Genomic DNA, 15,162 nt, shown 5'->3' with positions numbered 1-15,162 from the left:
GATTTAATGGTAGGTATTGGCTTGACTTTCCAATTAAGTAGCTAGCTAGTTAGCTACATAAAACAGTTCCTATAGCAGAAAACTGTTGCTTTGAGAGGGAGGCTCTCTTATGACTTCTCACATTCTAAGTCATAATAACAAGTAGTGGGACACCTGTTCCAGTTTTGAGAGTTCATAGGGGGCATGCAGAACCAAAAATGCAGTGCATACACCCAGATGGCCTCACCTGCTTTGGCATAACACTCTTGCCTTAGCTAAGCATTTACTAAGTTCTGTGACCTCAATTATCAGCTTTCACATTTCTCTTCAGCTGTGTCTCCCTCTTCCACTATAGGAAATAAGGGCCTTTTTGTCATACAAAGAAGTCCTTACCTCTCAGACCTAGGCTTTGATTCTTGTTAATGATTCTCAGTTTCTCATTAGTACATCAGTACAACTTAGTAATAAAAAGCCAATTTCACTGCCTTTTTTTTCCCTTTTTGCTGTCTTTTTATAATTTGCTTCCCCCTAAGGACACCAGAATATACCATAAGATATTTCTTTTTGGTATACGGACTGTTTAGCAAAGGCCACTGAGAATTAGCAGATCTAGAAAAACCTCTGAAAACAGAGTTACGTTTTCCTTTTATAAAGGCAATTTACATTTATAAACAAAATTTCCGTTTGTAAAGTCATCTCCCTCTATAGTACCAGGAAGAGGAGGACCTATATAACTTTTATTATTCGAGAAGGCACTGAATCAACATAACAAACCTTACTGAAAAACTCTGGATTTGGAGGAATTAAGATGGGCAGGTAGTAAGGGGACTTTATTCTTGCCTCATCTCTCAAACACAGCTAGGTAATTATCAAATCATTTTAAACACTCAGGAAATCAATCTGAGGGCTGAAAGAACAAACTGCACAGCTAGAGGGAGAAAAGAGGCCATATCATGGGAGGTAGGAGGTGTAAAGATATGATATGGGGAAGAAAAGAATTGGGGCACCTGGGTGGCTCGGTGGGTTGGGCCTCTGCCTTCGGCTCAGGTCATGATCTCAGGGTCCTGGGATCAAGCCCCACATCGGGCTCTCTGAGCTGCAGGGAGCCTGCTTCCTCCTCTCTCTCTGCCTGCCTCTCTGCCTACTTGTGATCTCTGTCAGATAAATAAAGAAAAAATCCTTTAAAAAAAAAAAAAAGAATTATGCGTGCTATGGAGATGGAGCCTTGATCACATGGGAGAGAGAGAGAGAGAGAGAAAGCAGCACACAGGAGATGCACAAGAAAAACAATTCCCCAAAATCACTGACTGGGAAAATGAGAAGGAATCATTACCACAAGTTTTTATAAACAATGGAGCTGAAATGTCTGAAATTTCAGAAGTCCATGCCATTGCTGGAGTTGAGATGGTGAACATTGTTGTGCGTCTGTTGAGAAGGAATGCAGAAGCACAAAAACAGACACCATGGTCTGAGGATCCCCTGGGTAGCACCGGGAGAGGCAGTTCTCCTCCTTGGAGTACAACTGGGAAAAGTAGCACCCATGGGTGCTCTTGAGCCGCCCTGCTCATATATGAGGAGAGATGTATGCCAAGGGCAGCTAAACTAGATGCTGGCTTTTTGCTATGCTTTACCATAAACTCCAAGCCTCTGCCTGGTCAAGTGACTGCTTTTCTGGGACAAACCTGTATGAGCCACAGTGCAGAAAGACCCTTCTCCAGAGGATCAGTGCAGCTCTGTGTTACACCAGATCCCTGAAATTTGGAGTTTTGAACCCAGCTGGTGCACCTGACATAAAACACAGGAGCTCTGCACTGTCTCTGAGAAGGCAGATGGTATGGATATGGACAGGGTGAAAGCAGGGATCTGATGGAAGCCTGGGACACAGGAAGAAGATTGTTGCCCACCTGTGAGGGCTTTCTGAACAGCAGAGGGCACAAACTCCCTTCCCTGGGGAAGAGAGTGGGCCAATATCATTTTCAGCCCTCCTATCAGCGTAGATGGACTTCAGGAACAGTCCAGCACACACAATGGAGGCTTGAGCCTCTTATACCAACCCCAACCCCTCTAGGCTCTACAGGTGCCTTTTTTAATAGGGCAAGTATGACTGAGAACCAAAGCAGCAGCAGTCCCCTCCCCCAGAAGACCAGCAGAACCTCCCTCCCCCCTACACACACACAAATCATGTCTACTGAATATAGAGTGCTGCAAAGTTTTAGCTCCGGTGGAAATAAGACCAGACACAGGCTTTCTGAACAGAGAGAAGACAGAGACACAGACAAAATGCCAGGATGGAGGAATTCATATCAAAAGAAAGAACAAAAAGAGATTATGGCCAGGAAGCTAATCAAAATAGATATAATATGCCTGAACCAGAATTTAAAACCACAATCATAAGGATACTAGATAGACTTGAGAAAAGCATAAAAGAAACCAAAGAGACCCTTACCACAGAGATAAAAGACCTAAAAACTAGTAAGGCCACAATAAACAAATGTTATAACTGAGAAGCAAAACTGACTGGATATAATGACCACAATGATGGAAGAACAAATATGTGGTATAGAAGATAAAATTATGGAAATAATGAAACTGAAAAAAGGGAAAGAAAAATGCTGGATCATAAATGTGTACCTTGGGAACTCTGTGACTCCATAAAGTGCAATAACATCTGTATCATAGGAGTCCCAGAAAAAGGGGGGAGGGAGGCAAAAGGTTTATTTGAGCAAATTATAAGTGCAAACTTCCCTGATTTGGGGAAAGAAACAGGCATCCAAATCCAAGAGGCACAGAGAACTTCCATCAAAATCAACAAAAGCCAGCCAAAATCAGGATGTATTGCAGTAAAATTTGCAAAATACACAGAGAAGGAAAGAAAGCAAGGGAAAAGTAATCCCTAACCTACCAGGGAAGACAAATCAGGCTAGTAGCAGATCTTTTCACAGAAATCTGGCAGGTCAGAATAAGGGGCATGATATTTTCAATATGCCAAGTGGGGAAAATATGCACCCAAGAATACTTTATCTAGCAAGGCTGCTATTCAGAATAGGATAGATGGTTTCCCTGGCAAAGAAAAGCTAAAGGAGTTTGTGACCACAAAACTAGCCCTGCAAGAAATATTAAAGGGGACCCTTAGAATGAGAAAGAAAGGCCAAAAGCAATAAAAACTAGAAAGGAACAGAAAAGGAAAGTCTCCAGAAACAATGATTTTACAGGTAATACAATGGTACTAAATTCATATTTATGAAGAATCGCTCTGAATGTAAATGGACTAAATGCTCCAATCAAATGACATAGAGGGGGTATCTGGTGGCTCAATAAATAAAGTGTCTGCCATTGGCTCAAGTCAGGATCCCAAGGTCCTGGGATGGAGCCCTGCCTCAGGTTCCCTACTCAGTGGGGAGTCTGCGTCTCCCTTTCCCTTTTCCCTCCCCCCTGCTTGTGCTCTCTCTCTCTCTCACTCTCTCTCTCAAATGAATAAATAAAATATTAAGAAAAAAATAAACAGAGTATCAGAATGGATTAAAAAAAAAAAAAGATCTACCTATATGCTGCCCATAAGAGACTCATTTTAGACCTAAAGACACCTCTAGATCAAAAGTGAGGGAATGGAGAACCATCTTTCAGACTAATGGATGTCAAAAGAAAGCCAGAATAGCCATACTTATATCAGACACATGAGATTTTCAACCAAAGACTATAACACGAGATGAGGAAGGGCACTGTATCATAATAAAGTGGTCTATCCAACAAGAAGACATAACAATTGCAAATACTTATGCCCTTAACTTCATTCCAAACTAAGCAAAGACCCCACTAAAAAGGAGAATTATAGGCCAATCTCCTTGATGAACATGGATGCAAAAATTCTCAACAAGATACTAGAAAATCAAGTACAACACTGTATCAAAAGAATTATTCAGCATGACCAAGTGGGATTTATTCCTGGGCTGCAGAGGTGGTCCAATATTCACAAATCAATCAATGTGATACACCACATTAATGAAAAAAAGGATAAAAACCATCTAGTCCTCTCAATAGATGCAGAAAAAGCATTTGACAAAATGCAGCGTCCATTCTTGATAAAAACCCTTAACAAAGTAGGGTTTGCCATGACATCATAAATGCCATATATGATAAACTCACAGCTAATATCATCTTCAACAGGGAGTTTTTCCCATATGATCAGGAGAAAGACAGAGAAGTCCAATCTCACCATTGCTATTTAACATAGTACTGGAAGTCCTAGTCTCAGCAATCAGACAACAACAACAAAAAAAACCATGAACAACACCAGAAAGGAAGAAGTCAAACTTTTACTTTTTGTAGACAACATGATGTTCTATGTAGAAAACCCAAAGACTCCACCAAAAAATTGCTAGAACTGATAACAAATTCAGCTAAGTCACAGGGTACAAAATCAATGTATAGAAATCTGTTGCATTTCTATACATCCATAATGAAGCAGCAAAAGGATAAATCAAGGAATCAATCCCATTTACAATTGCACTAAAAATCTTAAGTACCTAGGAATAAACCTAAGCAAAGAGGTAAAAGATCTGTACTCTGAAAACTATAGAACACTTATGAAAGAAATTGTGGATAACACAAAGAAATGGAAAAATATTCCATGCTTATTGCTTGGAAGAACAAGTGTTAAAATATCTATACTACCCAAAGCAATCTATACATTTAATGTAATCCCAATCAAAATACCACTAGCATTTTTCACAGCTACAACAAACAATTCTAAAATTTATATGATACCACAAAATACCCTGAATAGCGAAAGCAATCTTAAAAAACATCAAAGCTGGTGGCTTCACAATTCCAGACTTCAAGTTATATTACAAAGTTATAGTCATCAATACAGTACGGTACTGGCATGAAAACAGACACATCAATGGACCAGAATAGAAAACCCAGAAATGGACCCACAACTATACAGTGAACCAATCTTTGACAAAGTAAGAAAGACTATCCAATGTCAAAAAAGACAGTGTCTTCAACAAATGGTGTTGGGAAAACTGGACAGCAACATACAAAATGAAACTGGACCACTTACACCATAAACACAGATAAATTCAAAATGGAAGAAAGACATAAACATGAGACAGGAAAACATCAAAATCCTAGAAGAGAACATAAGCAGAAACCTCTTTGAAATCAGCTGTAGCAGCTTCTTACTAGACATGTTTCTGGAGGCAAAGGGAATAAAAGCAAAAATGAACTATTGGGACTTCATCAAGATAAAAACCATCTGCATGGCAAAGGAAATAATGAACAAAACTAAAAGGTAGCCTATGGAATTAGAGAAGATATTTGCAAATAATATAACAGGGTTAGTATCCAAAGTCTATAAAGAACTTACCAAACTCAACATCCAAAAAACAAATAATTCAGTGGGAAGAAGAACATTAATCTGCAGTGGACCCCCTTGAACAACTTGGAGGTTAGGGACATTGGCCCCCATCCCCCACACAGTCACAAATGCACTTGTAAATTTTGACTCCCCCAAAGGTGGAAGAAGAGCAGACAGGAAGTCAGGAGAATTGTGTTTCGGTTATTATCAGTTGTCCAAGTCACTCAGCTTCTCTGAAGCTCCTTTCTTTCAGTCAATTAAATGAAGATTGTAGTACTGAAAATCCCTTATTTAAAGCTAGGGTATTGGTCATTAAAAAAAAATTACTTAAGGGTAAAAAAGTTTTAATGATTTATTTACTTATGTCCTATATATTTTGTATTTATGTAAAAGAAACATGCAGTTACGGTCTTTTGAACTAAGGGGCATATATTTGTATTTATATTTGTTAATTAAAATTCTGCCTTTTTAAAATTTTTGCAATCTGAGTTCAGAATATATTTAAATTTTAATTCATTTTCACCTAATCTTTTGTAGTTGTTTTCCTACACCTGACTTGACAACAAAGCCTTTGCCAGTCAACCTCACACAAAATATCCTAGAAATTCAAGGAATTTTCATGGAAAGTAATTCTGTTTTTCTAATATCTGTTTAACTAGATATCATTTATGTATGTAATTCTTTTTTTTTTAAAGATTTTATTTATTTGAAAGAGATCACAAGCAGGCAGAGAGGCAGGCAAAGGGGGGGGGGGGATGAGGCTCCCTGCTGAGCAGAGAGCCCGATGTGGGGCTCGATCCCAGGACCCTGGGATCATGACCTGAGCCGAAGGCAGAGGCTTAACCCATTGAGTCACCCAGGTGCCCCTACATATGTAATTTTTAATTGAACAGGCTTAGGGCCAATTCTTGGTAAAATACACCTCAAGTCATTAGTTATTAATACATTGGCATTACATCTGTTAAGATCGACTATGTTTATTGACATGGAACAGAGTTTAGAGAAATGAGATTATATACAGTAGTTTACTTGAAGATGGATCAAGAAGACATCTACCAATCTCAGTAGGCTCTTGGAGATTCTGAATGCATTAATCTACAGTGGGAGACCTTTGAATAACTTGGCGGTTATGGGCATTGACCTCCTTCCCCCACACAGTCACAAATCCACTTGTAACTTTTGAGTCCCCCAAAATGTAACTACTGATGATAGCCTGTTGTTGAACAGAACCTTACTAATAACAGAGATAGTTGATTAACACATATTTTGTATGTTATATGTATTACATATTGTGGTCTTACAATAAGCAAGAAGAAGAAAATGTTAAGAAAGTCATAAGGAAGAGAAAAATACATTTACAGCATTATACCATATTTATCAGAGGGGAAAAAAACACATATAAGCGGACTTGCACAACTCAAACCCATGTTATTTAAGGATAAACTGTATATTTAAAAAATTAATAAGCTAATAATCTATAAGTACCAATCATCTAATTGTTTTTTAAAGTTCTGTACTCTGTACATCTTTCTCTTTTGATGTCTTTTGTCTGCTCTCTGCCAAGACATGGTTTCTATAAAAACTCCACTTTGGAATCATTTCTTTATACAAATTCTCTTAAGTACTAAGTATTTTCTGGGAAGCCACAGGTAATGCTTCTTTCTTTCACATCCTAGCCTTTCTTACTTGATATCATCAGTGATCTATTTGACTTTGTAATACTAATTCTTACTTTCTTCCTTCTCATCATATGCCATTTTAACTGGAAATTCTTAGTCTAAATGGTCCAAATAACCCTACAACCAATACTGATTCATATTAGCTGTCTACACAGTACCAATTTGACCCTTTTTATTCAGTTGAGCTCTTTGAGGGATTTTTTTTTCCCAGATGAGTTGAGGACTTTTAACAGCTTGTAACTTTTATATTGCTAGCTTTAGACACACTTTAAATTCTTCTAGCCAAAAGTGAGTTTGACTCTCTACGTTTTGACTGACCATTACTTTTTATCCAAAGATTTGAAAAGGAGAACAGTCCAGGAAAATTGGCCAACAGGTAGAGGTAATGCTGCTTAATTTAAAATTTTCAAGTCCCCTTCTTTACTTCACATAATTTGGTACATTTTCTCATGTCCTTTTTATTATGAGGTTAGAACCGAGCACCTAAAGTATTGAATAATCTTCTTTCTAGCTGACAAGCTCAGTGCAAGTATTTTTTTACTTTCTATTACATGTTAGATATTATGGAAAAAATGAAAAGATTCATATAGTATAGTCTCTATCCTAATGAAGCTGGCAATGAATGGATAGTTTTAAACAAGTAATTACATCATGAGGCAGAAAATCTATTAATTTGAGCAAATTGTATTGATTTTAAAACAAAGTAACATGATACAAGGTGTCGTAGGAAATTCAGAAAGGAGGTATTTGGTATTTTAAGTTTTTGGACTGAGATTTAATGACTGAAAAAGAGTCACCAGAAAAAAAGAAGGAAGGAAGGAAGGAAGGAAGGAAAGAAAGAAAGAAAGAAAGAAAGAGAGAGAGAGAGAGAAAAGAAAAGAAAAGAAAAGAAAAGAAAAGAAAAGAAAAGAAAAGAAAAGAAAAGAAAAGAAAAGAAAAAGAAAAGATTTTGAAAAGGGATTCAGGGAAGAATGATCAGGAAGCATACAGTCCCCTGAGGAAATAAATGTGTTATATTTGAGGAATAGAACTAAGTCTACAATTGTTACAGTTGTTCAGAGGATTGTAGCATGAAGTAAGATCAGGAAACAGAGGCAGACTACAAAACATTTTGTCTAGTTTTGGTGTAAAGTCTTTTCTGGATTCAGTGGAAAGCCTGGAGAGGGCTTTAAGCAAGGAAGTTACATTTTTTTTTCTTTTTAATTTTTTATTTTTTATAAACATATAATATATTTTTATCTCCCGGGGTAAAGGTATGTGAATCACCAGGTTTACAGACTTCACAGCACTCACCATAGCACATACCCTCCCCAATGTCCATAACCCAACCCCCTTCCCCCAACCCCCCTCCCCCCAGCAACCCTCAGTTTGTTTTGTGAGATTAAGAGTCACTTATGGTTTGTCTCCCTCCCAATCCCATCTTGTTTCATTGATTCTTCTCCTACGCCCTTAACCCCCCATGTTGCATCTCCACTTCCTCATATCAGGGAGATCATATGATAGTTGTCTTTCTCCGCTTGACTTATTTCACTAAGCATGGTACCCTCTAGTTCCATCCACTTCGTCGCAAATGGCAAGATTTCATTTCTTTTGATGGCTGCATAGTATTCCATTGTGTATATATACCACTTCTTCTTTATCCATTCATCTGTTGATGGACATCTAGGTTCTTTCCATAGTTTGGCTATTGTGGACATTGCTGCTATAAACATTCGGATCACTACGTTTGTATCTTTAGGGTAAATACCCAGTAGTGCAATTGCTGGGTCATAGGGTAGTTCTATTTTCAACATTTTGAGGAACCTCCATGCTGTTTTCCAGAGTGGTTGCACCAACTTGCATTCCCACCAACAGTGTAGGAGTGTTCCCCTTTCTCCACATCCTCACCAACATCTGTCATTTCCTGACTTGTTAATTTTAGCCATTCTGACTGGTGTGAGGTGATACCGCATTGTGGTTTTAATTTGTATTTCAAAGGGAGTTACATTTTACTGTTTTGTGCTCATTACCTTCTATGAGTCTATGATATAATATCTATATATACAATATGTGTGTGTATATATACATACATATGACATATATGTATATATATTATATATTAAGACTGTATGTTACGTATTATATCATATGTCTACATATACATAAGTTGTTACTTATTAGTTAAATAAGCATACCATTCCTTATTTGCTGCTACAGAGATAGAATCTAATAGTATGAATATTTTTCTCTTTTCGGTTTCCCTCAATATAGTTGTTTTGTGCTTCTATTTATTTATCCCTGACTTTGGTAGGACCTTAAAAAATATGGCTCCATCTCATGAGGTTTTGACATCAAAAGTTAGTGAAGAGACATATTCTAATATGATCCACAGATGTGCTAAAGATGATTGCTGTTCACCAAATTCTCCAGGTGCTCTCCAACAGTTTCTAGTTCTTCTTGCAGTAATGAGGAGGCCAATGGATTATACATGAGAATTATGAGTATTACTCCTGGGCTGAGACAGTTAGGAGCCAATTAAGAACTTTGGCTTGGAGATCATGTGTTGAGACTGTTGTCTCATGGCCAGGTGAATCCTATTTTCTAAGTCAAAATGCTCCCAGCAACACACAACACATTTTGTAAGGAGAAGTAAACTTTTGTGCTGAGCCACTGAGATCTCTGAAGGCTTTCCTTACTGTGATTTTTTTTAGTGTTAATTACTTTGACTAATAAATAGGCAACCTATTTCTCCAGTGAGCAGAAGAAAATAGCATACCACCTTACACCAAGTAGAATGGCAAAAATTGACAAGTCAAGAAACAACAAATGTTGGAGAGGTTGTGGAGAAAGGGAAACCCTCTTACACTATTGGTGGGAGTGCAATTTGGTGTAGCCACTTTGGAAAACAGTGTAGGGATTCCTCAGAAAGTTAAAAATAGAGCTACCCTATGACCCAGCAATTGCACTACTATGTATTTACCCCAAAGATACAGGTGCAGTGAAAAGAAGGGCCATCTGTACCTCAATGTTCATAGCAGCAATGGCCACAATCGCCAAACTGTGGAAAGAGCAAATATGCCATTCAACAGACAAATGGATAAGGAAGATGTGGTCCATATATACAATGGAATATTACTCAGCCACCAGAAAGAGTGACTACCCAACATCTGCATCAGCATGTATGGAACTGCAGGAGAATATGCTGAGTGAAATAAGTCAAGCAGAGAATGACAGTTATCACGGGGTTTCACTTATTTGTGGAACAAAAGGAGATGGAAGGGAAAAATAAGGGGGAGGGGCATCAGAGCAGAAAATGAACCATGAGAGACTATGGGCTCCAGGAAACAAACTGAGGGTTTTGGTTGGGGAGGATAGGTGAGCCCAGTGATGAGTATTAAGGAGGACACTTATTACACGGAGCATTGGGTGTTATATACAAATAATGAATTCTGGAACACTACATCAAAAACTAATGTACTGGGGCACCTGGGTGGCTCAGTGGGTTAAAGCCTCTGCCTTTGGCTCAAGTCATGATCCCAGGGTCCTGGGATCGAGCCCCACATTGGGCTCTCTGCTCAGCAGGAAGGCTGTTTCCTCCTCTCTCTCTGGCTGCCTCTGCTTACTTATGATCTCTGTCTGTCAGATAAATAAATAAAATCTTAAAAAAAAAAACTAATGTACTATATGGTGACTACATAACATAATAAAAAATGAATAAATAAATAAAATAAAAGCAAAATTTTTTAAAAAAACTTCTCATATCCTTGGAAATGCAAGTAGTTCTCAATTTCCTCTCACTAATCTAAAATTCACCATGCTTGAGGACCTAATAATCTTTTACATTTGCTTAACAGTTTAAAATTGACATATGGCAACCAATGAAAGATAAAATCACAAGCAACAAAATAAAATACACGCACTTATTTGGGGGCTTAGGAATTGCAACTCAGGAGAAATTGAAACTGTGCTCTGGAGAGACAAAGGAGGTTAGAGTTTTTAAAGAGGAAGGAGGGAATTTAGATAAATTGATTTGAACTAAATGCGATTGGTGCTAGTATAGCCACAGTTACACTAATCTATATGTGACTGGTTGCTAGAGCCATTGTTAGGTGGAAAGTCCATTCATTTCATTTTAACATATAGCAGACGCCTTGGCTTTTAACTGAGTTCAGCAAAAATTCCAAGAATTTGAGACAGAAGATGTGCATAAACCCCGCTTCCTCAAGTCTCCTGGATCCATTTTAAATAACTCTTAGCAGTGCTGACTTTATTTTATCCTCTTCATTATCACAAAGAACAGTCATACATATTCATAATATACTCATTCATACAAGATCTGTTGTGGTCTTCATTAGAAAGCCAGAGTGAGAATCATATTCTTTTTTAATCAATAAGGCAACTGATTAATGAGCTTAAATACCCTGTTCAAAGCACCTAGCTACCAAGAGAGAATTCTTTACTCCACTATAATGCTGTGTTTGTGTGTCTGCATGCAAATATGTATGCATGTAACATACATATACATAGATGTTTAAATTTAAGTGGTCCTGAGCACAGCAGATAGCTAAATCCTGATTTCTTTTTCTCCTGATTTCCAAATCTGTCATCTAGAGTACCAATGAATAATGTTAGCAATTATTTTCTCCAACCCACAAAACGGCTGAAGGTTAGGAAAGCTGAGGAATTACGAAAAAAACAGGGGTCTGAGAGTCATGTCTTGGCTGTAAACAAGTCAGCTGTATGTCCTTGACCCAGTCAATTATTGTCTGACAAGGCAACTGGGCTCCTCAGTTTCCTTGTCTATGAAATAAAGGTGTGGAATAAATAATCCATAATAATTTTTATGGTTTTAAATGTCATTCTTTAATATTGAAACCATTCGATAATAATCTCAGCAATAGGAGGATTTTCTTTCCCCGTCAAGAGGAGTCAAAGATTATACTTAACATGGTTTTAAAGAAGCATTGTTATAATTTAAAGAGTTAAATCAGAAGACTCAAGATATGTTTTAAATGGATTTGGAGATTATTTTAAGTCATAGTGTCTTTCAGTAAAGCCACTTGAAAAAATTCACTATTTAAGCTTCAATTTTAAAGGTTATTTTCAAGGGCCATAAGGTGAAGTGCAGTACAAAGACCTAGATTTTCATTGTTCCTTCATTATCAACTTCCTTCCTCATTCTGGGCAAGTAAATTGGTTTCTATATTCCTTGGTGAAAAAAAAAAAAAAAAACTGACTAGAATAATACTTGGCTACTGCAAGGAATCATGAAGTTCTTAGGGGGAGAAATGAAAGCACGCCTTTATATTCTCTTGCTCATGGTGAGCTGAATAATAATAATTACATGGTGAGTTTCATTGAGAATCTACTAAGCACTCAACACTTTCTTTCACTTGCAGGATTTGGAAGAATTAATCTTCCTAGCCTATTCTACACTCTAGCTGTGGCATAATGTAAAATGAAGGATTCATTTCCAAAAGTCAGTGACTTTTTATCAGCATTATACCTAGAAGAAATTATGGAATAGGTAAATTTCATCTTTCTCCTTCTCGAGTTTCTCTTCCATGACTCTTACTTCTTCTTGTATATGCTGTGGCTGCCTCAGCAGTCATGTTGGCTCCCAGGTTTCCGATCACAGGGAGCCAGGCTTTCGCTCACACCGCTCTCCCCTGTGCTCTCCTCAGTTTGTTGGTAAAAGACCGATAAACAAGTAAATAAATGATATTTTTAATATCAAATTACATTTATCAAAAAATTGATAAACATAAATAATTGATACCACTTTATGATTTATTAAGGGAATGTAGTGGATCAAAACATAAGAAAAAAAATAAGTTAAATCTGTATCTCTAACTAGGTGAAATGTCTGGTTTTAAATTTTGCTGGGCGGGAACAGTCTTGAACTTCTTGAACACACTGTGTGAGCCTGACGTTGTGAAAGTGAACTTCACGTTTATTATCTTCTTTTATCTGTACAGTAACCTCATGGTTAGATAGTATTCTTTTTTTTTTATAGAGAGATGGAGAATTGTGTTTGGGAAAGATTAAGCAATTTGAAGGTTACAAAATGAAGGTTACAAAGTCAGTAAGTAGCAGAACTGGGATTCAGATCTAGGACTATCTGACCACAAAATCCACACTTTTCTTCTTAATCACATAGCATCTTCATGATTCTGAAATATTGTTTTGAGAAGAGCTGCAAGCCCTGGAGGCCCTGCCGAAAGCTTTACAGAAGCAGACTTTTAACTGTTGTTAATTGCCAAGTAATGTTAAGTTTTCAAACATCACTCACAGTTCGAACCACGTTTCTCCAATATGGGTCTCATGTAAACAAAAATGCTCTGAAAAAAAGAAGAAGAAAGAAAGAAAAATGGAGTTTATAACACCTACAAACAGGGATAGTTGGTTACTTTAAACTCCATTTAAACTCCAGACATATTTTTTTTCTTGCTCATTTAATGTAACTTTTAGAAAAATGTAAACCCCAGTGAAAATAATACAGACCTTCCTTCCTTCCTTTCCTTCTTTCTTTCTCTCTCTCTTCCTCTTTTTTTCCTCTGAAAGGCTCTCTTCTAAAGGATGAAATGAAAGCTTTGTTATTTTTCTTTAACTTTAAAGACAATCTGGGCTATTTCCTTTTGCATTAGCTTTACAACATCTATAGCACAAGCTATACAACATAGGGTTTGGAACTGGGTAGGCCAACCACCTGGATTTACTACACTCCCATCTTTTATTGCTTTAGAATATCTTTTTCTCAAGCTTGAAATATTGAAAGTCTGAAGGAGGAACAGAAAATTTAGCAGTAGGTTTAAAAGCATATATTCAATTATAGGGAACTTTCCAGATTTTTTTTGCCTAGACACTACTAATCAACACCACAAGGGAAAGGAAACAAAACAATCTTCCTTACGTAAGATTGTTACGTAGAAGCAACAATCCTAAATAAAACGTTAGCAAGCAGAATCCATCATTACATTATATCTAATACTATATGACAACCAAGGGAGCCTTTTTTCTGGAATATGAAGATAGTTTAAAATGTAAAAATCTATTAATAGCTTTTCACATCAACTAGTGTTAGTGTTATCTCAGTAGGTGCCAAGATATTTAGAAAACAAATATAAATACTTTAGAATTTTTTTTAACTTAGTAACAACAGATACAAAGCATTGTTTTTCTCCACAATATTTAAATTCTTCACCTCAAAATGATCCTAAAGATTAGCTACAAGTCTGAATTTTTTAATCACAGAATCACCATTACTAAAAAATTAAAAACAGAATCATTGCAGAAAAATGCATTCTTCTAAATTAAGATATAAATATATCACACATAAAATATCATGATATTGCTAAAGAAACAAGCATTTTCATGTAATATAATAGAAATGCGAAAATAGAATATTTATAAGAATTCAGTTCTTTGAATTATGTTATTTTGTGAAAATAGTATGTTATTTTGTTACAAATATTGGGGCAAAAAGGCCAAATGTTGGACTCCTGTAAATCTCTGGGTGGGATCAACTAAATACAAAAACAAACCACATAGGAACACCTGAATGGCTCAGTCACTTTAGTGGCTGCCTTCGGCCCCTCCCCACTGCTCATGCATGCTCTCTTTCTTTTTCTTTCACTGCCTCAAATAAATAAAATCTTAAAAAAAATAAACAAATCCACATAGCTACTAGAGGAGATTTTGTTGATTATTTCTACAACATTGTAGTAAGAAATGATTTTTAAAGAATCTATTAAAAACTATGACTTATCAAACCAAACGATTACTAAGTTAAAATATATTAAGAGTGAAAATGTCTATGGAGCAATTTGACTCCAAATGATGCCCATGATATATTTTAAGTGAAAAAGTAATTTAACAGAGCAGTGTATATTATAATAGTATTCCACTCATATGGGTCGGTATATCTCAATGTGGGTAAATCTCAGTGGGTAAATCTCAGTGTGGCTACCTATGTCTATAGAAAAAGGACTGGAAGTCTGTTCAACAGAATGCTAGTAGTTATCCTGGGGCAGTGGAATCATGGGTAGTTTTTATTTCCTTTCTGTATTGTCTGACTCTAATACAGTGATTATATATTATGTTTACAAAGTTATTTCAATTCTTGAGAAGGATTACCTCTGGTTACTTGAGATAATGTCTGTAATT

This window comes from Mustela erminea, chromosome 1 (assembly GCF_009829155.1).
Source record: "Mustela erminea isolate mMusErm1 chromosome 1, mMusErm1.Pri, whole genome shotgun sequence".
Taxonomy (NCBI): domain Eukaryota; kingdom Metazoa; phylum Chordata; class Mammalia; order Carnivora; family Mustelidae; genus Mustela; species Mustela erminea.
Note: the sequence above shows the minus strand (reverse complement) of the source record.